The following is a 22870-nucleotide window of genomic DNA, read 5'->3' on the forward strand; positions in this document are numbered from 1 at the left end:
CTTCCGTTGAAGCCATAGGTCATAAGTACGTCTGAAAAGGAAGAATTTTTAAAGTTTTGTAAAATTGTTAAAAATTGTGTTGAAAATACTAAAAAAATATTAATTAAAATTAGGTGCACTAAGCTCTCTAATACTTTTTAAAGATTCTTTCTAGCACAACTATTTACAAAGTTATGATTTTTTTTTAAAGTGCACAGGGGCTCTATGGACACGCACTATAGCACTTTGTCGTTGATAGGCTACTCCTCCACGTTCGCCAGACTTGGCTCTATTAATTTTTATTTATTTATTTATTTATTTTTAATTTTTTTTATGGGAACATGAAATCAATTGTGTATGCAACCAAACCTCGTTCGTTAGACGACTTGGAAGCTAAAATAACTAAGGTGCTTTCAGATAATTAACGAATGTTTTTTTAGAGAACTGCAAAATTGTATTACCCTTTGTATTACTAATGATGGTGGACATGTGGAAACTTTATATATATATATATATATATATATATATATATATATATATATATATATATATATATATATATATATATATATATATATATATATATATATATATATATATATATATATATATCATGGCCAGTGAATTACAGGCCATGAAGCCATGAAGCCAGAAGATCACCAGTACAGTGGTCTTGACGGAACCCATACTGGCGATCAGATAGAAGGTTGTGAAGTGATAGATGTTTAAGAATCTTCCTGTTGAGATATATATATATATATATATATATATATATATATATATATATATATATATATATATATATATATATATATATATATATATATATATATATATATGCGGTGTGGCACCACCAGATCTGCTTCTGACCGTCAGGCACAGCAACACTATTATGCTTTATTCCTCCCGCCGGCCTCTTGATGAGACAAGTATCGCCACAGCGAGCTGACGGCTGTTCCTTTCCAGGACACAGCACACACGGAGCCAAACAAACATACATGGCCGTCACAAAACAAACCCCGGCTCCAACATGAGCCCGGCCAACGTGCCACTGGGCCAGTCCCACTGGTCTCAGCAACTGTTCACTTGTGCAAGCCTCTCTCATCACACCCGATACCTTGTCGCTTCGAGAAAGCCGACATCCATCATCACATACTACACTTCTCTAGCTCAGCACCTGACAAGTACTAACAACAACTCGGCCACAGGCAACCCCCAGCAACATTGAGGGTACTTCCTGAGCTGCAAGCAACACATTCACCAGCAGCCTACACAGCAGGACAAGGCGCAGACAGATTTGTCGTCTTAGAGCGAGTAACAACAAGAACAGAGCCAGGACTCTCAGCAGCCTCCACATCCAGGTCGGCGTCCGCGGACGGGAGCTGCACCCAGACTCTTCCACCTGCCAGGTCATTCCCCAGAAGGAAATCAAAAGTAGACACTGGCAGGTTCTCCGCCAGTGCCACCCGTGCCTCCCCAGTCTTTAGCGGGCGTGACAGCCTAATCTTCGCCGTGGTGAAGCTCTCCGCGGCGCCAGTTCCCTGGCACCAGACAGGCAGACCGGAGGCAACTCGCCTCCCAGTCATATTCCTGCACAGCGTCTGCTGTGCCGCTGTCTCTCAAAACTGTGACAGGATATGTAACCCCATTAATCTCAACAGTGTCCTTATACAAAAAAGACGGCACCAGTCCAACTCAGACCTCAGAGGGGACAGTGAGGTAACAACAGATGAGGGGGAGGCCACACCAGCCTTTCCACCCTCCTAACTAAACACTGGCCGGATCTCGTCACCCTGCTGGTCCCGACCCTGGGACACAATCAAGGCCACCAGCTTCTGGGACGTCTTTGAAGTTGTGACTGTTATTAATTTGGGACAATTAAATTTGAAGTATCCCGTACTTCTACAATAATAACATGTGGGCTGCACACTATACCTGGGAGTGCTGTGTTGCATGCTCCCCGACTGTCTCCGTCGTGGGCTGGGTGGAGACTTGTTACCTACAGGGCTGACTCGCCCAGACTTGTTACTGGAGCCACTACTATAACGTGGACACCCAGGCAAACTGGCGCCGTCCGCACCACCGGACATAATATCACCAGCCCCTCCAGACGTACCACCAATCCACCGTGGCACAGGCCAGTGCGGCAAGACGTGCCAATCTGCCCACGTAGCTGCCTCCTTCAAGATTTTAAACCTTTCCTCGCGAACCAACGGTACTAACTCCTCGGCTACATTAAGAAACTGCTCCATTACCATGAGTTCCTTCAACTTACGGAAGTAGGAGGTGGCCTGTTCGCTAGCAATCCACTTTTCAAATGTCTCCTCCAGATAGTGAGCACACTCAAGATATGAGTCACTAGGCCCTTTCTTCCCTCGGCGGAACTGCAGCCTATACACCTCTGGCTCATATGCTCTCAGGATGTCAGTCTTAAACTCTTCATAATCCTCCAAATCCTAAACTGACATCCTGTCATACACTTCCAAGGCCTTACCTTTCAACATATTAGCCACCAGGACAACCCACCTCTCCTGAGGCTTTCTCAAATCTTCTAAACCACTCCGTCATCCTCTTTTAGTCAAACTCAGGAATCAACTTCAAACCCCTCACCATCTGGCTTTCTACTGTATCCTCCTTAATTCCTTCTCCTCTCCTCAAGCCATGAGATGAACTGAATTCAATCCGAGTCTTCTCCAACTCAAACATCCTATTCTTCTCAGCCTCCTGTCTCTCATATATCTTCGCCTCCTTCTCCGCCTCAAGTAATTTCATTTCGTTCTCCTTCTCGTCCTCAAGTAGCCTCATCTCTTTTTCCTTCTCAACTTCAAGCATCCTGGCTTCTCTAGCCTCCTCAGTCTTCGACCTCCTTTCCTCGCCTTTAGCTTCCAACTGGAGCCTTCTTAATTCTCTCTCCCTCTTGTCCTCAAGCTCCATTCTCATCTCCAACTTAAATCTCATTTCCTAAACATGCCTTCGGTCTGGGAGAAGCCACCAACGCTGCGGGCAGGGCTAACACGTCCGTGGACGCTGTGTGTGGGACTAGGTGAAATCACAAGCATTTAGGTCTGATATGAATCTAAGTTTTCACTTTCCCTCATACGTTTTGTATCCATCTCTCTACACCTTTACTTCAGGTTCTGGTACTTCTATTGATTATATATATATATATATATATATATATATATATATATATATATATATATATATATATATATATATATATATATATATATATATATATGATGCTGTAGGTCTGTAGCGCTGGTAGAGAGTTCTACTGCAGCATTTTCGCTTTTAAAGGCTTAGGTGTTCAGATATATTAGTCGAGGAATAACTGGTGCGTCCCAGCCCGTGGTGTCGCCAACAGTACATTTTTGACTGATGCCTTTGCAGATGCTCATGCTATCGGATAGATGATTAATAAGAAGCATGTGGATATTCTTTGGCACAACATTGCACTTACTCACATCTTTATCCTGTTTATCATAAAAAAGCAAAAAAAATCTCGATTTTTTGTGATATTGGCTGATCTCTGAACTTGACAATAGTCAGCTGGTTAAGTGTGTACAATGCGTACAAAGATAAAGCTAGCCATAAAAAAATGCAACGCAATAATAATTATTTAAGAAGGAAAAGAACTGAGGAAACGCTTGCAAAAAAGAAAAAAAAAATATAATAGACAAGAACTTTAACTTCTCTCGGCCAATAACACTAAATCAAAAGGATAAAATATGAACAAGGAGAAAGAGGATTATTATTATTATTGTTATTATTATTATTATTATTATTATTATTATTATTATTATTGTACTCGTGTGTGTACACACACACACAGAGAGAGAGAGAGAGAGAGAGAGAGAGAGAGAGAGAGAGAGAGAGAGAGAGAGAGAGAGAGAGAGAGAGAGAGAGAGAAAGAGAGAGCCTCTCCGGGAAGTACGAGAGTTTAGGTTGAGATGACCAATATAAAAACCTCTGCGGGTTGATGCGAGGCAGCGACTGCTGCGTTTCGTCAGCGACTGGACAACAAAGGTGATGTAACCTGGGAAGTGAGAAACATAATTAGCGAATATGGTGTGTGTGTGTGTGTGTGTGTGTGTGTGTGTGTTTGTTTCTCTTCTGCCATCTAACGCTCTCCTAGCATTGTTTTTCCCCTTGTGCCATCTAACAATCTCTGCATTATCTTCTCTTCTCAGTCATCTTTCTTTTAACATTGTTTTCTCTTTCTCCTCTGTAATCTTTTAATCGCATCATTTTTCTCTTCTCTGTCATCTAACGTTTTCTTTGCATTGTTTTCTCCTCCTTTGCTACCCAACGCTCTCTTCGCATTATTTTCCAATTCTCTGCCGTCTAATGTTCTCTCATTATCGTTTTCCCCTTCTTTAAAATAAACGTTCTCTTAGCATTATTTTTCCTTCTCCGGCATCTAACTCTCTTTACATTGTTCTTTCCTTCTATGTCATCTGACGCTCTCTTCGTCCCTGTCGTACATCTCTTAACATTACATTCAATAACTTCTCGCAAGTCGCCCACACTTGCCGGAACCATCGTAACATTTCCTATCCTTTTTTTTTATTTTTTTTTTATTATATTACGTTTTACACTGTGTTCCCTTGCCCTTGATTCCTCATTCGATTCTTACGTTTGTGCAGTGGCGGTGTAGTCAACGTAAATGGACTAAATGAAATAAAAAAGTCGCCGCAACATTGCGGTCATATGGCGCCACTACAAAATACTATTAATTAAATTGGGTAGAATAAAAAAAAATATTAAAGTAACTAATAGTAGAGTAAAACAATAATGATACCAATAACAATTCTTTGGTAGAGTAAAAATATAGTAAGAGTCATTAAGTAAGAAAAGGCGCAAAAGTAAGTTGAAGATGAATTCAAACTAGATTCGGATTAGAGGCTGTCAACCCATTTGAACTACGGTGAATTATGGTGATTCATTTGGTAACATTCGAGTGTTCTGTGAGCATGTCGATTGTCGGAACGTTCCCTCTCAGAGACTAATCTATTGCATCTGCGTAAAACACTAACTTCACACACACTCCCCAAGTACATCATTATCTCCATTGCATTGAATGTCTGCTACTCCGAAATTCCTTTTCTCTGTAATAATAAAGCAACCGATGCGCACACACTCTTAATATATGTGTGTGTGTGTGTGTGTGTGTGTGTGTGTGTGTGTGTGTCTGTGCTCGTGCGCGGTTTCAGTTTTGCTTTTACACCTCAACTGAATGTATCACCATATGGCATATATATATATATATATATATATATATATATATATATATATATATATATATATATATATATATATATATATATATATATATATATATATATATATATATATGGTCCCGCGAGGTAAGATTCATAATTTGGGATATAATAATTTAAGTAATTCCAAGTCGAAAATACTCTATATACATATGCTGTGCTTTGTTTTATTTTGCGAGAAATTAACGTGTAAGTTGTGTGTTGCAGGAACCGCTCGCCTTGGTGGGGCTCCGCCTTCTTTCCCTCCTCGGCTTGCTACATACTCAGTGGCGCCGCGCGGCAATGTTATTATTTTTTGTGTACAATCTACGCCGTCAAAGCCGTATAAGAAACAGCAAATGACAGATTAGATTTTTGTATGTGTCAGTAAAAAAAATGTACATGTAACACGGTAATACAGAAGATGTTAAGTGGTCCTTCTTAAACATACATGGCAGCGTCATGACCGCCTGGTGTTCCCGTCACTCCTGTAAATGTCCCTTTAGATTATTTGATATTCTTTCTAACTGATATCAAATTGTGCTATGTTCCAAGAATTTTACCCCTTTATGTATTTGTTTGTATTCTTGTACTGATGGTGGGGCTTCGTATTACCATCCGGACAATACCGCCTTGAGCTGCTCCAATACGTTCAGCTGCTGCAGAAGTACCAGGAAAACATCCTCTCTTACTCTACTATCTGGATGTCTTCTGTCTGGGTACCTGCGTTTGTATTCTGCTGCTGCAGCCCGGGCATCCCCATCACAGAATGAATATCATGTCATGAATATCATCACATGAATATCACGTCCAAATACTCAATGTTATTGAATGTGAAAGGCATCTTCACTGTAACAAAAAGATACACTTTGGTAGTCAGCTAATTTGCGAGGCCTGTCACTTAAGTTGTCAAGACGTCAACTGATGAATGTTGAGAGGATGACAGTTGCAATGAGTTACCATGTCTGTTTAAAAAAATAGCACGTAGTAGCACTGTATTGGTGTATTGCCTGTACGTTTTCTTCATTGACACATACAAAAATATAATCTTTCATTTGCTAGAGAGCTTTAAGAGAAGATTAGACAAGTTTATGGATGGGGATAATAGATGGAAATAGGTAGGTATATTTCATACAGGGACTGCCACGTGTAAGACTGGTCGCTTCTTGCAGCTTCCCTTATTTCTTATGTTCTTATCTTCTTATTTGCTAACTGTTTCCTGTAAGGTTTTGACTGCGTAGATTGTATACACACACACACACAAATATTCTTTTTATGTCGCGCGGCGCGACCCGAAGAGGGAACTGATTGATTGATTGATTTAGGTTATGGCGCAGCAACATCGCAGTCATGTGGAGCCGCTACAAAACTTTAAAAGCACCAAATATTGCAATTTAAATTATTGACATTAAAAACAAAATTATAGGTATGGTAAAAATGTTAAAAGACCACTAAAAGGTGAAAATGTCAAAAGACCACTAAAAGGTAAAAATGTTAAAAGACCACTAAAAGGTGAAAATGTTAAAAGACCACTAAAAAGTAAACAAAAAAAGGAAATGGGATGAAGCAACAAAACCTTAAGTGCTAAAAATGAGATAAATTAAGTTGTGCCGCCGCAACATCACGGTCAGATGGTGCCGCTACGAAATTTTAAAAGCAGCCAAGATTGTTGGTTAAAATATTAATATAAAACAAAATTATTAAAATATTAAAAAAAAAAATCTTTAAATATTAAGAATCGCTGAAAAGAGAATGTACACACAAAAAACAGGAAATGGGATGAACCATCAAAACCTTAAGTGCTAAAAATGAAAGGATTGGTATGTTACTGTATTAATTAATTTGTTTTGATTTAAATTGAGGGGGTACTGACCCCACTGACTCTAGACCAGTATGTTTGGCGTTGTTAGTTTCGTACCCAAGACACTGATCCCAATGACCCAGATCCCAAGACTCAGCATTGTTCGTTACGTGTCTTCCTCACTCGCGCCGAGGAAAGAATGAAGAAGGAGGAAGCTCACCCAGGCGAGCGTCTCCCGCAACACACACGTTAATTTCTCGCAAAATGAACAAAACACGCCATGTCTATAGAGTATTTTCAACTTAGAATTAGATAACTGTCAGATCCCGAACTATGTACCTTGACTCGCGGGACACCTTGTATTGATATATATATATATATATATATATATATATATATATATATATATATATATATATATATATATATATATATATATATATATATATATATATACAACGATTTTTTCACTTCATAACCCCACCTATAATGTGCACGAGACTCACAATCAGTCATTTTCAGCATATGTGGTATTATTCCTAATTAATAACATGTAAGTTTTAAATGCAATAATAGATAATAAAGATAAAGTCATAAATAATGCCGACCGGCCAGATATCCTTTGAGGTCAAACACTCGTACGTCACTCAGGCTTTTCCCGCATTTCCTTCACTGCAATGGTGATGGAACCCTTTGTCCTCTAGCTGGGGACAATCAGCTTCCTTCCTGGCACGGCCACGAGAATAACATGAAAAGAACACATGAATAGGAATTAAGTCGTAACATCACGGGAGACTGCATGTGTAGCACCAACGGGCGGGACGGGTCATACATGTCAAAAAACGTAGGCGGCACATTATTTTTCGGAGAAAAAATTGTATTCTGGATTATATATATATATATATATATATATATATATATATATATATATATATATATATATATATATATATATATATATATATATATATATATATATATATATATATATATATATATATGGATGGATGGATGAGTGTACGTGTGTATTACCTTTGGAAAAAAAATTACACATATATATATATATATATATATATATATATATATATATATATATATATATATATATATATATATATATATATATATATTGTAAGTGAAATGGGGCCTGTAGGCATTGTCTACGTGCAGAGGTGTAAATATGTATGTATGTACTTTGCTTATGTAGAAGAGGGGTTCTCAACCTTTTGCAAGTTGGGCCCCCCTCAAGTTGGTTCAATGCAGTTGGGTCCCCCTCCTCCCTGCGGCACCCACTCATCCCTCCCCAAGTGTGCCACCAGAGACAGATAGATAGAATCAGATAGATAGATAGATAGTCCTTGCTGCATCTCCTTTGTGCTAATAGGCAGTAAGTCCGTGATTTTTTCCCCTTCCGTCCTGTGTTCGCGTCCCCCCCGGGAGAGTGTCCGCGCCCCCCCCAAGGAGGCGTGCCCCCAAGGTTGAGAATTACTAGTGTAGAACACCAAAATGTAATGTGAGTGTAGACAGCGCCTTGGAGAAAGTGATCTGCTGTCGTGATCATTAACGGGAAAATTCCATCAGAGCCATAAGCTTTTCATAAACCAATGCCAGAAATGTCACAGAAAACAATATTATGAAGGAATTTCTTACCAGGCATGATGCGATCTGGAAAGGGAAAATGAGGGAGGAACAAGTCCTGAATCTTCTAGTGTGGAGTTGTCGGCAAAGGTCTGAGAGCTGAAAAAGTAGAGATAGCAGTGATTTAGAAAAATATTTGGTGGTTTTGATGAAGATGAACTGTGTATATTGTGACATTTCCTACTGATGAACGAGTTTGGTTGAAAAAGATAGTGAAGAGATCTGGCATGATTTCAGGATAGAGATACAAAGACGATTCTTAAAAGGCTTATCGGTCTGATGAAGTCCCTCTTATCGCTTTCTGTAACTGTGCTTGCGTGCTAGTTTGACTAAAATGTAATCCATAAATTTCCTACAGACTCTCATCATCTTTGTTTTACGCCGAGAGGAAATGAATCACCGCCAGCCGTACAATAAAATATGCATGGCGGAGCGCATGTGGTTCATGTGGCAGTGGAAGCGTGGTCATTCAATTAGAAACATCGCAAAGCAGACGCGGAGAAGCCCCACGACAGTCAGAAAATGGGTAAAACGATTGCAGAAGGAGGAACACCAGGTCACTAAAGGAATCAAAGACAAACTTATTGTACCTTTTTTTAACTACACGATGACAAATCTGATGAGGTACAACAATGTACACGTGGGATGTTTCCATCCAATGCGTTTAAATCACCTAGCCAACAATGAACACTTGAGAAGCATTGGATTCTCTCCACATTTCTCGTCAGGTTTAAGCGATACACTATCGCCAGTCATATAAAGTAGTATCTCTGCTCTTTAATAGTCATGTGAATCAATCGAAAAATAGTGATTAATTTTTCGCGATGATTTTCATAAATACATTTGTGATGGTAAACAAATGTAAGTACCGTTTTAAACTTGATGACACCTCTGTTAATAAACCAAATAAAATATAGATGTCTACTAGGTATTGAATATTCACTCACTTTAATATTCACGCTTTTGTTTTTCTTAATTGCGAGTGTAATGTAAGTAGAAGTTCTTATAAAATACATATTATTATCAGCATTGCCATAAAGCTCATTATTATGAGAACTTAACTTATTGTAGTTTGAAACTGAAGCCAAGAACTACATCAACATATGATGATGACGATAATAACAATAATAATAATTTTAACAAAAGCAACAGCAAAAACAATTATAACTATTCTGTACTGTTGACAATAAGTAACAAAATATAAATATTGAAAGTACCCAGAACACCATATTGGGCATAGACATACTTCATAAAAGCAATGTAGCTCAACAGTTACTTTCAGAATTTGACACACACACACACACACACACACACACACACATACACACACTCCTTCATTAGGTATTTTGTTTACATGTAATGACTCAAATATGGTGATAACACACATTCAACCATTAAAAATGTAGTGATGTCAAATAACCACAGACGATTAAGAAGGATCTCTCTCTCTCTCTCTCTCTCTCTCTCTCTCTCTCTCTCTCTCTCTCTCTCTCTCTCTCTCTCTCTCTCTCTCTCTCTCTCTCTCTCTCTCTGTATATAGATACACTGAATGAAATATTTCGTGCATTACGCTGCAGTAATATGGTCATAAGGCGCCAGATATCTACTATTAATTGAAATGATTCATTGACAGAATGAGAGACTGATTGAAATATTTCGTGCATTGCGTTGCCATAACATTCTAGGAATAACAGGCAATAAGGCGCCAGATGTCCATTATCAACTAAAGGATAAAACAAATACATTATATGTAAAAAAAAGAAAAAAAAGAAAAAAAAGAAGAAAAAAAGAAGAAAAAAAAAAAAAAAAAAAAAAAAAAAAAAAAAAAAAATATATATATATATATATATATATATATATATATATATATATATATATATATATATATATATATATATATATATATATATATATATATATATATATATATATATATATATATATATATATATATATATATATATATATATATATATATATATATATAGAAGTATGAAACCAGTGAAAATGAAAAAAAGACTTACTGAAAAGCCAAACACAAGAATCTCGTGCCTCTGGCAGAACTAAAAAAAAAAAAAAAAAAAAAAAAAAATAAATAAATAAATAAAATAAAATAAAATAAAATAAATAAATAAAATAAATAAATAAATAAGAATAAATAAATAAATAAATATATAAAAATTAAAAAAAACAAATAAATGAATGAAAAAAAAAAAATCTTTCCTCTCTTGGACATTGGGAGAGGTACCGCTCACGTACATCCTCTAAACCCTCTTCCAACAAGTGTCGTACAGTGAGCGGGACCAAGCAGTCATCACAGAACGGCTGCATCTCACAGGACACAAAGTACTTTCTCAGACGCGTGTGAGCAATCCAGTCAAGTCTGAGCGACGCCTTTTCACATGGATATAATTCCATGTATGAATTATTGACATCTCATGTGCAATTTTCTTCCTCACTCATGCCCATAGCAAGAATGACCAGTATTCATTGTGTCTTTGGTGACGCGGAACTGACTTTTTTTCTCGTGTTGAAATGCATTATGTTCTGTTCATGCTATGATCTTTGGAGTGATGAGTGCGAGGCAGACGTCACTGTGATATCATTTAATCATAGATCTTCACATGTTGGACTTGAATGGCGTCGATGTAGCAAAACGTGAATTAGAAAACAAGAAACTTCCAGAACTTAATACGAAAATTCGTCAAGATGCAGTAGAGATCTGTCTTCTCAGTCACGGTGGTGGCATTTCCACTGCTGCTTCCCTTGAGCTGCCTTGCTGTAACAGCGAGTCAGATTAGAGTCCAACTGCCTTCTTAGAGAGGCTAGAAGCCGTGAGGTAAAAATTATTCACTGCGTCCCTTGATGAATTTTTCATTTGACGTTCTGGCAACTTTGCATTTTCAAATAAACGTTTTCCTATATCGACACCATTCAAACCCGACATGTGAAAATATTAGAATGAACATGAACCGAACAAACACCACAGCATGAACAGAACAATGTGTTTCATCCCGAGAACAGAGCCGATCACGCGTCACCAGACGCGTGAATGACAAGGAAAGGTGCAGGTGAGATGCCAGTAAATCAATTTTTCCCAGCCCGATTATTGTTTGTCAGGAGGCCTAAGTAAAACGCACTTCCCGAGTAGCGTGTCATTCCGACGAAAGATCGGCGTTCGCAGATTGTATGCTGCCAGTTGCCAAGACCTGCCACACGAATGGGAAGAACATGTCAGAAGAAAGGACGAGGAGTGTGAGGGGAAGAGAATACTGGAGATGGATCTGTTCGGTAGGAGAATTAGAGGGAGACCTAAAATGAGATTTATGGATGCAGTAAAACAAAACATGGTTGTAATAAGCGAGGTTGAGGAAGGTGCACAAGACCGAGCACGTTGAAGATTAATCTGCTGCGACAACCCTTAACGGGAGTAGCCGACAGATGATAGTTTCTTTTTTTAATAATTACTGATGTAATGAATATGTTTTCAGATGCAGCCGAGTGTGGTCTTATCGATGCTCTGGCTGTCTCCCGCCATCATAACATACGTTTTTGCGAGACTGCCACAGATTCACTGTAAGTTGTATATAATAATATTTACTTTTTTTTTATTTATTTGCTATGCATGCACCTATCGTCAGTGATGATTCCTTTCTATGAAATTAAATGAAAGAAAACTATGTTTCGACTGGTTTCGAAAAAGTTAATGGTAATATTGTCAGTGTATTTATTTTTTCAACGATGCGGCTCGCAGGAAAAAAAAAAAAAAATCAATACACTGTTAGGTTCACGGAGGATTTGGCTTATTTGTTATTCTATTGCTACTTTTAAGATTCACCTTTTATTCCCCAGGCGGAGCGATGGGGGTTTCTAATTTTGTCACCGCATATCGCTACAACCCACCGCTCCGCCTGGCCCCTGGACAGTACAACGATGGATTTAGCCAGGAGCACCTTTTAGTGTCGCATATAAAAATTGCGATTTCAGTCTCGGAAATATCTAGTAGGTAACGTTTGACGGCGCATCTTTCTTATTTTAAGACGTCTTCGTCAGACCCACCGTTTTGCCGTACTTTGCATATTTCGACTTATCGCGCGCGAGAAATGCGCGAATTATATGCCATAACTCACTTCATATACGGGATAGCCAGTTTTGGTTACCTGCTGGGAGGGGTTTCTGAGACTGAAATCACAATTTTTATATGCAATGGACACCAAGAGGTGCTCTTGGCCAAATCATCGTTGTACTTTCCAGGGGCCAGGCGAAGCGGTGGGTTGTACAGATGTGCGTAACAAAATTAGAAAGTAAAAAAAAATAATAATAATAAAAAAATAAATAGATAAAATTATAATAATAATAAAAAAAATAAATAGATAAAATTATAATAATAATAAATACAAATAAATAAATAAAAACAATAATAATAAAAACGAATGAATAAATAAATAAATAAATAAATAAATAAATAAATAAATAAATAAATAATTGTAACTCTATTAGCTCTTACCTTAAAACAAACACTCCAGTCGAGAAGGCAGAGCCAGAAGAGAGGGTTGGCGAACACAAGCTTTCGGCTTGTCCAAGTTGGTGATCACCAAAACGGATTGAACGCCTACGGTGCAGCACATTCCCTGATACCTAATATTATACATAATATTATACAACACTTTTATGATGCCAATTTATACTGTACAGGCCAACAATTTGATCACTGTGGGCCAGAGCCAACCTACAACAAGCTATCGTAAAAATTTAACTACGAACCCCAGCTTGTCTTCTTTGTACTCGTTAGAAATAAATAATTTGCGCATATTAAATAAAACTAACATACAACACTAAACTGAAAAGTAAAAAGAAAAGAAATAATGACGTGACGTGTCATCCAGAAAGCATCGTGACGAACACAAACGGCTCAAGTAGGCTGTGTGTGTGTGTGTGTGTGTGTGTGTGTGTGTGTGTGTGTGTGTGTGTCTGGAGAGGAACAACTGAGTGAGATGGCTCTCTGTGCACCAAGTCTCTACAATCTACAAGTCTCTCTCTCTCTCTCTCTCTCTCTCTCTCTCTCTCTCTCTCTCTCTCTCTCTAATAAGGTATGCATAATATAAGGTAACTGTGTAACCTGTAACTCAGTTCAGAGTGCCTCAGTCTCAGGTCAGAGTTCTTAGCGAACGGAAGTGTTTAGTGAGCAGTGAGCTGACGCTATAGCTGGCTAGTGTAGACATGGCGCCTTGTGTTGCCGAGTTGTCTGGTTGTGTTAGTTCTCCTCTTCTCGAGGCCATCATTGCGAAGGTCTTATAGGTGGAGGTTGAGTTCCATCGAAGGATCTCGGAGGTGCAGGCTGAGTTTCGTGAGAGGATCTCAGATCTGCAGGCTGGGTTCTGAGAGAGAATCTCAGCACCTGTGACGGTCGTGTCCAGCCGTCACCTTACCTAGTAAAGGCGACGTAGGAGCAGTGGTCCATGTAATCCATGTGGCTCGACTTAAGGCGAGCCACGTGGAGACGAGGAATCCTTCAGTGTGCTGGAGGGAGTGAAGGAGGAGGATGTGGACGTGGTGGGAGGAGACAAGAAGGAGAGGGCAGAGGCATTTACCTTGCACGAAGACAGATTGCTTGTGCTTGTTGATAGTCAGGTTAGGCACTTGGATAGTGCGTTTTGTGCCAGAGATATGAAGCGTAGGTCGAGGGTGTGTTTGCCGGGAGCTGGGATCGGAAAGGTAGCAGATAGGCTAGACACGTGCTTGGAAAATGATGGGACCAAGCCCATTGTTTTTCTCAGTGCGGGAGGGAATGAGGAGCTGTTCAAGAGGTTAAGGCAGGCTTTGGAGAGGATTAGGGACAAGGGAGGGATTCCTCTGGTATGTGGTGTCTTGCCGAGGAGGGAGTTGGTGCTAAGTGGCTGTCCAGGTCTATTACAGTGAATTGCATCTCGTGAGTAATGGATGGACTTTCATCGACAACTGGGACCTCTTCTATAGTATGGACACCTTATATGCCAGGGATGGAGTGGATTTATCACGTCAGGGTGTTCGGGTTTTGGCCGGAATACTGTAACTGCACTCCAGCGCTTTTTTCATTAGTCAGGAGCGAGGAAGGATTTGTGAGGACTAAATGAAGAACCATTTAGATAAACCTAAAAAGGTATCCAGCCCAGCGAAGTCGAATAATAGCTTAAGTGTTTACTACAGGAATTGTACAAGTATTTTGAATAAAATAAGATTGCGTAGAGGAATGGTGTGTTTTAGAAAATCTTGATATCATTGCTTTAATAGAAACTTGGTTAGATATGTCAGGAAAAGTATTTAATCCAGAGGTTATACACTATTCTATAAAGACAGGGAAGACAGGAGAGGAGGCGTCGCGCTGTACGTTAGGGACACATTATAGTGTTGTATTAACAGTAAAATTAAAACTGATAGCAAAACGGAGTCGATATGTGTAGATATTAAGTAAGGAACAAAGTCAGCAGCACTGGGAGAAGTGAATAGACCATCGAACAGTACAAAGGAAATTAACACCTCACTATGGAAGGAAATAAATAGAGCAGGCAGGTACAGTCAGGTATGCGTGGTAGGAGATTTCAATTTTAGGAATATCGACTGGAGCCTGATGATGTATAAGAGTGAAGCAAAGGAATTTCTTAAAGTAATTCAGGATATTTTTTTTTTTAAGCAGGTAATCTTAGAACTCACAAGGGGGAATAATATTATATATTTAATTCTAACTAACAGGGAGGAAGCAGTCACGCAGGTATAGGTTGGAGGAGAGCTAGGCAACAGTGACCATTGTGAAATTAGGTACAAATTAAAATGGGAGGAAACTTTTAAAAGCAAAAACGCTAGTAAAATACCTGACCTTAGGAGAGCAGATCTTGAGGGATTAAAAACGTACCTTCAAGGAATTGACTGGCAACGGACGGACGGGGAGGTAAGGTCCAGGACCGAGTTGAGAGAGATAAAGCAGGATGATGGAGGTGTGGTGAGGTGTAAGAGTGCAGGGCAAGAGGAGGAAAGAAGTGTCAGGAAAGGTCGGATGAAGGAGAGAGGGGGAGATATGTGTATGTTGGAGAGTCAGATCATGCTGAGATGGGCGAGGTGAGGTCGAGGAGAGTAGATGAAGTGGAGAGGATAGATGGGGCCGAGATGAGAGGATTAGGGGAAGTAAATGTAGATGAGTTGTATAAATATTTCGTTGATGAATTACATACAGGACAATCAGCAAACATGCCTTTTACAGCAATAAGATCACATAAAAATGATCCAAAGTGGACGACTGTTATGTTAAAATACTACATAGGGCGGAAGAGAAGTATATATAAGAGAAAAGAGGCAGGGGAAGAGGTTTTACGACCACAATATAATTAATTAGTTAGAATGTCAAGAACTTAACGAGGAAAGCTAAAAACAATTATGAATTAAAGGTAGTCAACCAGGAGAAGACGGACCCCAAGGGATTTTATCAGGTATATAGAACGAAGAACAGGGAAACAATAGGTCCATTAAAGGCAGCAGATGGGGAGCTGGTTAGTTCTGGGGAGGAGATTAGTAAAATTCTGAATAAGTAATCTTTAACTGTCTTCAACCAGAAAAAAACATGCAGGAAATGCCGAATAGATTAGATCAGAAGAGAATGGGAAGCTGATATATATTACCATAACTAAAGAGATAGTGGAACAGAAGATAGATAGGCTAAAAAGTTCAAGACACCAGGACTAGAGGAAATATATCCCAGAGTACTTAAGGAATGCAAAGAGGTTATTAGTGAACCGTTAGTTTCTGTCTTTCGGGAATCATTTAAGTCAGGTGAGGTACCGGTAATGTGGGGGCAGGCGAATGTAGTACCTATCTTTAAGAAAGGAGATAAAACTTTAACGTCTAATTATAGACCTGTCAGTTTAACTCCTGTTGTAGGTAAAACAATGGAGTCAGTAATAGCAAAGAACATTAGGGAGCATTTAGATAAAATAAAACTTAATAAATCAATCACAACATGGCTTCACAAAGGGAAAGTTTTGCCTGACGAACTTGTTAAGTTTTTACAGTAAAGTTTACGAGGCGGCAGATAAGGGTGATAGTTACGGCTTCCTAAATTTGGACTTTAGTAAAGCGTTTGACAAGGTACCCCATCAGAGACTCCTGAGAAAGGTTAGGGCGCACGGGATAGATAGTAAGGTAGATGTTAGTCTCGTTAAGGCGACAGGCGACAGAGAGTTGTAATAAACGGCTTTAAATCCGAGTATGGTCATTTAATTAGAGGAGTGCCACAGGGATCAGTATTAGGGCCATTGATGTTTTTAATATATATCAATGACTTGGATAGTGGAATTAGTAGTGATGTTAGTAAATTTGCGGATGACACGAAGATCGGTAATTAGGTCAGAATCGGATGCCATCGCCTTGCAGGCAGATTCGGATAGGATGAACAAATAGACAGACAGATGACAGATGCAGTTTAATATCAATAAATGCAAAGTATTTAGCGTAGATAGAGGAAAACCACACAGTAGGTACACAATAGACGACAAAGCTCTGGTAGGTTCAGCGTACGAAAAAGATTCAGGAGTTATAGTTAGCTCTGAACTCCGTCTAGGAAAGCAATGCGGAGGCCAAAAACAGGGCAATCAGGGTATTAAGATTAATCTTTAGAATTGTTAAAAGTAAAAGTCCCGAAGTAATATTTAAGTTATATTTGGCGCTGGTCAGACCTCATCTAGACTACGCTGTGCTGGTCTGGTCCCCATATTACAGGAAGGATCTATTAGAATCAATACAAAGGAGAATGACTTAAAAGGATAAAGGGGATGAGGAGTATTCCTTACGAAGTGGGACTGAAGTTGTTAAGTTTATATTCTTTAGAGAGACGTAGGATAAGAGGATACCTGATAGAAGTCTTAGTGGTATAAGGGGTATAACAAGGGGTATAACAACGGGTTCACGCTTGAAAAATCTAGGTTTAAAAAAAGAGATACGAAGAAATTGGTTCTCAAACAGATTGGTAGATGAATGGAACGGACTCAATAATCAAGTTGTTAGTGCTGAGTCATTGGGGAGCTTTAAGAGAAGATTAGACAGATTTATGGATGGGGATGATAGATGGAAATAGGTAGATATATTTCATACAGGGACTGCCACGTGTAGTCCTGATGGCTTCTTGCAGCTTCCCTCATTCTTATATTCTTATGTTCTTATGTTTATCTACATAGTTTGTGATATATTTCAGATGGAGGTAAGACGATCGAGGCTGAATCCATAGGTACAGTACTTCAGTCAACTTCTGAAAACCACATCGTCTTATTGATTCATGACCAGATTTATTCGGTAATGCATTCCATTAAGAAAGATTCTCTCTCTCTCTCTCTCTCTCTCTCTCTCTCTCTGTAGTAGTAGTAGTAATAATAGCACTCTCTCTCTTTGTAGTAGTAGTAGTAGTAGTAGTAGTAGTCATTGTGATACTACTATTACCACATCGTCTTATTGATTCATGACCAGATTTATTCGGTAATGCATTCCATTAAGAAAGATTCTCTCCCTCTCTCTCTCTCTCTCTCTCTCTCTCTCTCTGTAGTCGTAGTAATAATAGCACTCTCTCTCTTTGTAGTAGTAGTAGTAGTAGTAGTAGTAGTCATTGTGATTCTACTATTATTACTCGTACTATGATACCAATATAACAATTTATACTACTAATACTACTACTACTACCACCGTCACCACCACTACCACCACCACTACTATGCACACAAAAAGATAAGAAAATAAATAAAATAGATAAATAAAAATAATAATAATTAAGAATTTTATTATATGATGGCATTCATGGTACAATAATATATCTGAATATGAAAACATTACAGGATGGTTAAAATTAAGACTTCAATAGGATTCTAGGAACAACTAAAGCCTAATCAACGCTCTTTCGGTATGTACGTGTGTGTGTGTGTGTGTTAATAATAATAATAATAATAAACGGTTTATTATTTAGGCAGTTGACAAACTGAAAATGTACATAGGGGATGGGGAAAAACTTAACATTAATCCTAAAGGTAAGTCTAATCTAGGAGGGAAATACTATTGATTGATGGCTCGTACCATGGTGGGAATCGCACTGAGTCTGTACCGGTCCGTGCGCGGCGCCTTCAGGGGCGTTATTTTGTTGTGGTGGCTGGTGGCACGGACCGGGCGAGGCGCGTCGGGCGGCAGCATGTTTCTGAGCCGCGGATGATGCAGTAGTCCCCTCCCAAACTTCTCCAGAGCCTCTCGGTGCCTGGTGGATATTCTGGACAGACTCAGGGTGGTCAGGGCTTCTTCATAGGTGGTGTATGCAGGGCCAAGGATGACCCTGCACGCCCTTTTCTGCACACTCTCTAGCTGTAGCTGTTGAGTGTGTGTGAGGGAGGAGGACCACGCTGGGGAGGCGTACATGAGTTTGGGGAGGATGAAGGTAAGGTACACCCCCCTTAACTCATCTGTCGGCGTCCCCAGCGACCTGAGTCTGCGCAGCATGTACAGCCTGTAGGTAGCTGATCTCACGGTGCTGGCGACATGCTGCTTCCAGGTCAGCTGGTCGTCCACCGTGACTCCGAGAAGCTTGGCACATTGGACCACCTGGAGGGGGTGAGGGCCCACTGTGAGCCGGGGAGGGGGCACTGGTACAGAGGAGGTACAGAAATGCATCACCACCGTTTTGCTGTGGTTGATGGTCATCCTGCTCTCCTCTGTCCACGTCTGCAGTCGCTCCAGAATTGCTTGCAGTGGCGAGTAGTCCGGGTTCTTGGTGGAAACTGGGACGCCCACGGTGCAGTCGTCCACATACTTCCAGCGATGGGGGGTGTCGGTGAGGGCGTCGTTGATGAGGAGGAGGAAGCATAGAGGACCCATCTTGGTCCCCTGGGGGACTCCACATGTCAGCTGTTGGAAATTAGAGACAGAGCCCTGATAGCGAACGGCCTGACGTCTCCCTGTGAGGAAGTCGGCTAACCACCCTATCAGATTAGGAGGGAGACCCAGACTTACTGCCTTGCTGATGACAACAGTGTGATCAACAAGATCAAAGGCTTTTTTGAAGTCCACAAAAGCAACAGCTAGAGAGGTGTTTCGCTTGTCCAGGTGGCTGTGGATGAATTCAAGGAAGCTGGTCAGGTAATGTGAGGTGGAGGTGGCTTTAATATTTCCGAATTGTCTGATATCCACGGTGTTACAAATTTTGGTGTATGCCCAGTCATATACAAAATCTTCACAAATAAGGCTAGGGATGGGGGTGATAGAGACTGGCCTGAGGTCACTGAGTGACTGAGGACTGGAAGTTTTGGGGATGGGGGTGACGTAAGATGTCTTCCAGTCCGCAGGGCAAGAGTGTTGGGAGAGTGAGGCGTTTATTATGGAGCATAGCGGTGTTGCTAGCTCTACAGCAAATTCCTTGTAAATTTTTATAGGAAGGTCAGTGGGTGTGGTGGATCTTGGTTTAAATTTAAGTATTCTCTTAAAAACATCCATCGCCTGGACAGTGTGTGGAGGGGAGGGAGCGGGAAGATAGGCAGGAAGCGGAGTGGTGTGGAGGGGAGGAAAGGTTTGACAGATAGCAGCAAAGTGATCGTTCATCTCCTGAGCCGCGAGATTAGCAGGAAGGTGTGAGGTGCAAGGAAGAGATGAAGTGTGCTTTTGTAAGCCACACAAAGCTTTGATCTTAGCGTACCACTGCCTGTTGTTGGTCAGCTTGAGGTGGTGAATCTTGTCTGGGTAATAGCTTGCCTTTGCATTCTTAATCTCCCTGATTACTCTGTTTCTTAGTTTCCCGTAAAGGACCGGGCAGGAGTGGAACGCCCAGGTCCGCTGACGCATGAGTCTTTTAATGCGGGGCGTCATCCAGGGAGCATCAGACGGGTGCGTTGTGACGCTCTTGGCTGGGAAGTAGTGGTGGAAGGCTGCTGTGGTAGTGGCGACGTAATTTTGCCATTTTAAGTGGACGTCCTCCTCATCCAGCACCTCGGTCCACGGGTGTTGTGTCACCCACTGCCCAAACTCCCTCATGGCTGAGTCAGGCATGGGGCGGTGGGTCCTGGTGACAGCTGACCGGGGGGTCGAGGTGGTGGGTGTGGGTGGCCACAGTATGGAGAGGTGGGTGCTCCGTCCCATGGGAGGCAGCGGCTTGGGTGGCGAGTACTGCTGGCCCAGGTCTGTGAGTATAAGGTCGAGGATGGCTTGCTGGTGGGTGGGGAAGTCCACGACCTGGGTGAGGTGGAGCTGGTGTAGGATATCGTTGATATCTAATCTGTTAAAGTCCCCACAGATGACCAGCTTGGCAGCAGGATACCTCACCCTCAGGGCATCAGCAGTGTTGATGATGTGAGCGGTGAGTAACTGTGCAGCGGCGGCTCGTGGGGGGTGGTACACGACGCAGACTATGATGGAGGCCGTGTTGCTGGGATGGGAGGGGGGCGTGACTCTCACCCACAGGGCCTCCACACCGGCAGGAATATCGACAGGGAGGTGTGAGGGGCTGAGGGTAGAGCGGCAGAAAACGGCCACTCCCCCCCCCCTGCGTCCTGACCTGAGGTGATGGTAGAGCTGGTGGTCCTGCATCGTGCACACCTCAGGAACAATCTGCCACGCTTCAGTAACCGCCACAATGTCCGCACAAGTAGATCTCACCGTCACAATCAATTCGTCCATCTTGTTGGCCAGAGACGTTGCATTAAATAAGAGGAGTGAGGGAAGACTATACCACATTCTCGGCACCTCAAAATGTTTGTATTCCCTCTTCTCCACCCTGCGGTCGTCTCTGGCACTGGAGGTCACTACCTTGATGGGACGCACTACACTTTTGCCTCCTCTCGATCCTCGGTTTCGAAATAGTTTCAAGGACTTAAGGCACTGTATCACGTTGGGTGGCGGGTACCCAGATCCTCGTCTGCGACGCAGGAGGTAGTTGCGTTCGTACGTTTGCACTGAAGCACTCATATTTCTTTATGTATCACACGCATTCGCTACAAGCGTTCACAAAAACAACAATCCCACCAGGTCGAGCCTCAAACTAAACGCTAAAAGTTGAAAACAGAAAAGGAAAAAACAAAACAAACTGAGGTCACTATCACTAAGGGGCGGGGAAGGCCAACAAGCTGGCCGCGGCTGCTCGAGAGCGCCTAAGGTCACACGTCCTGCCCGTGTGAGGTCAAGACGTGTGTGTGTGTGTGTGTGTGTGTGTGTGTGTTGTTATGTAGGGCATAAGTAGCGGGGGAGTAAGATTGATTGATTTAGGTTATGGCGCTGCATCATCGCAGTTTTATAGCGCCACTACAAAACTAAAAACACCAAAGATTGCAATTTAAAATACTGATATTAAAACAAAATTAGAGACCACTAATTTATTGCAGTTCTTAAAATTTTGATATTGTCGGTATAGTAAATATGCTAAGAGACCACTATAAAAGTAAACATAAAGAAGGAAATGGGATTGATTGGTTAAGTTATAGAGCCGCAACATCGCGGTCATATGGCGCCGCTATAAACCTTTTAAAGCGACAAAGATTGCAGTTCTTGAAATATCGGTATTAAAAACAAAATTATAGGTATGGTAAAAGTATCAAAAGACCAATAAAAAAAATAAAGGTAAAAAAAAAGTAAGTGGGAACCGCCATAATGCGGCGCATTAAGCTGATTTAGCTTAATCGCGGTCATATGGCGCCGCTACAAAAAAAAAAAAAAAAAAAAAAAAAAAAAAAGCAACAAACTTTGAAGTTTAAAATATTGATATTAAAAACAAAATTATAGGTATGGTAAAAAATGTTAAAAGACCACAAAAAAAGGTAAACATAAAAAAGGACATGTGAAGAACCATAAAAAAAAAAAAAAAACTGCTAAAAATGAGAGGCTTGGTATATTAATGTTTTAACTATTTAGTTTGATTTAAATTGAGGATGTACTGACCCCATTGACCCAGACCACTGTGTCTGGCGTTGTTCGTTTCGTACCTAAGGCACTGACCCCATTGACTCAGATATCTGGCGTTGTTCGTTACGTGCCAAACACACTGACCCCACTGACCTAGACTTCTGGCGTTGTTCGTTACGTTTCTTCCTCACTTGCCGCCATGTTCTACCAGTGCAAAGATAAAGTTCTGTCCAATAATATATTACTGATAAAATAAATAAAATAAGAACAGTTCAAAGGTAATCTATAGTTTGTTTAGAAGACCAGCGTT

At 40.6% G+C, this 22870-nt stretch overlaps 1 long non-coding RNA gene across 1 annotated transcript in view; it reads left to right on the top strand.

The window, feature by feature from the left end:
• Nucleotides 1–11666: 11666 nt before the first annotated feature.
• Nucleotides 11667–22870, top strand: part of LOC135093122 (uncharacterized) — a 53537-nt gene continuing 42333 nt past the window's right edge. Inside the window, exons 1-2 of the long non-coding RNA XR_010263215.1 lie at nucleotides 11667–12255; nucleotides 17897–17994. This is a non-coding gene — a long non-coding RNA (uncharacterized LOC135093122). The remainder of the gene's footprint in view (nucleotides 12256–17896; nucleotides 17995–22870) is intronic.

This window comes from Scylla paramamosain, chromosome 41 (genome assembly GCF_035594125.1).
Source record: "Scylla paramamosain isolate STU-SP2022 chromosome 41, ASM3559412v1, whole genome shotgun sequence".
Lineage (NCBI taxonomy): Eukaryota > Metazoa > Arthropoda > Malacostraca > Decapoda > Portunidae > Scylla > Scylla paramamosain.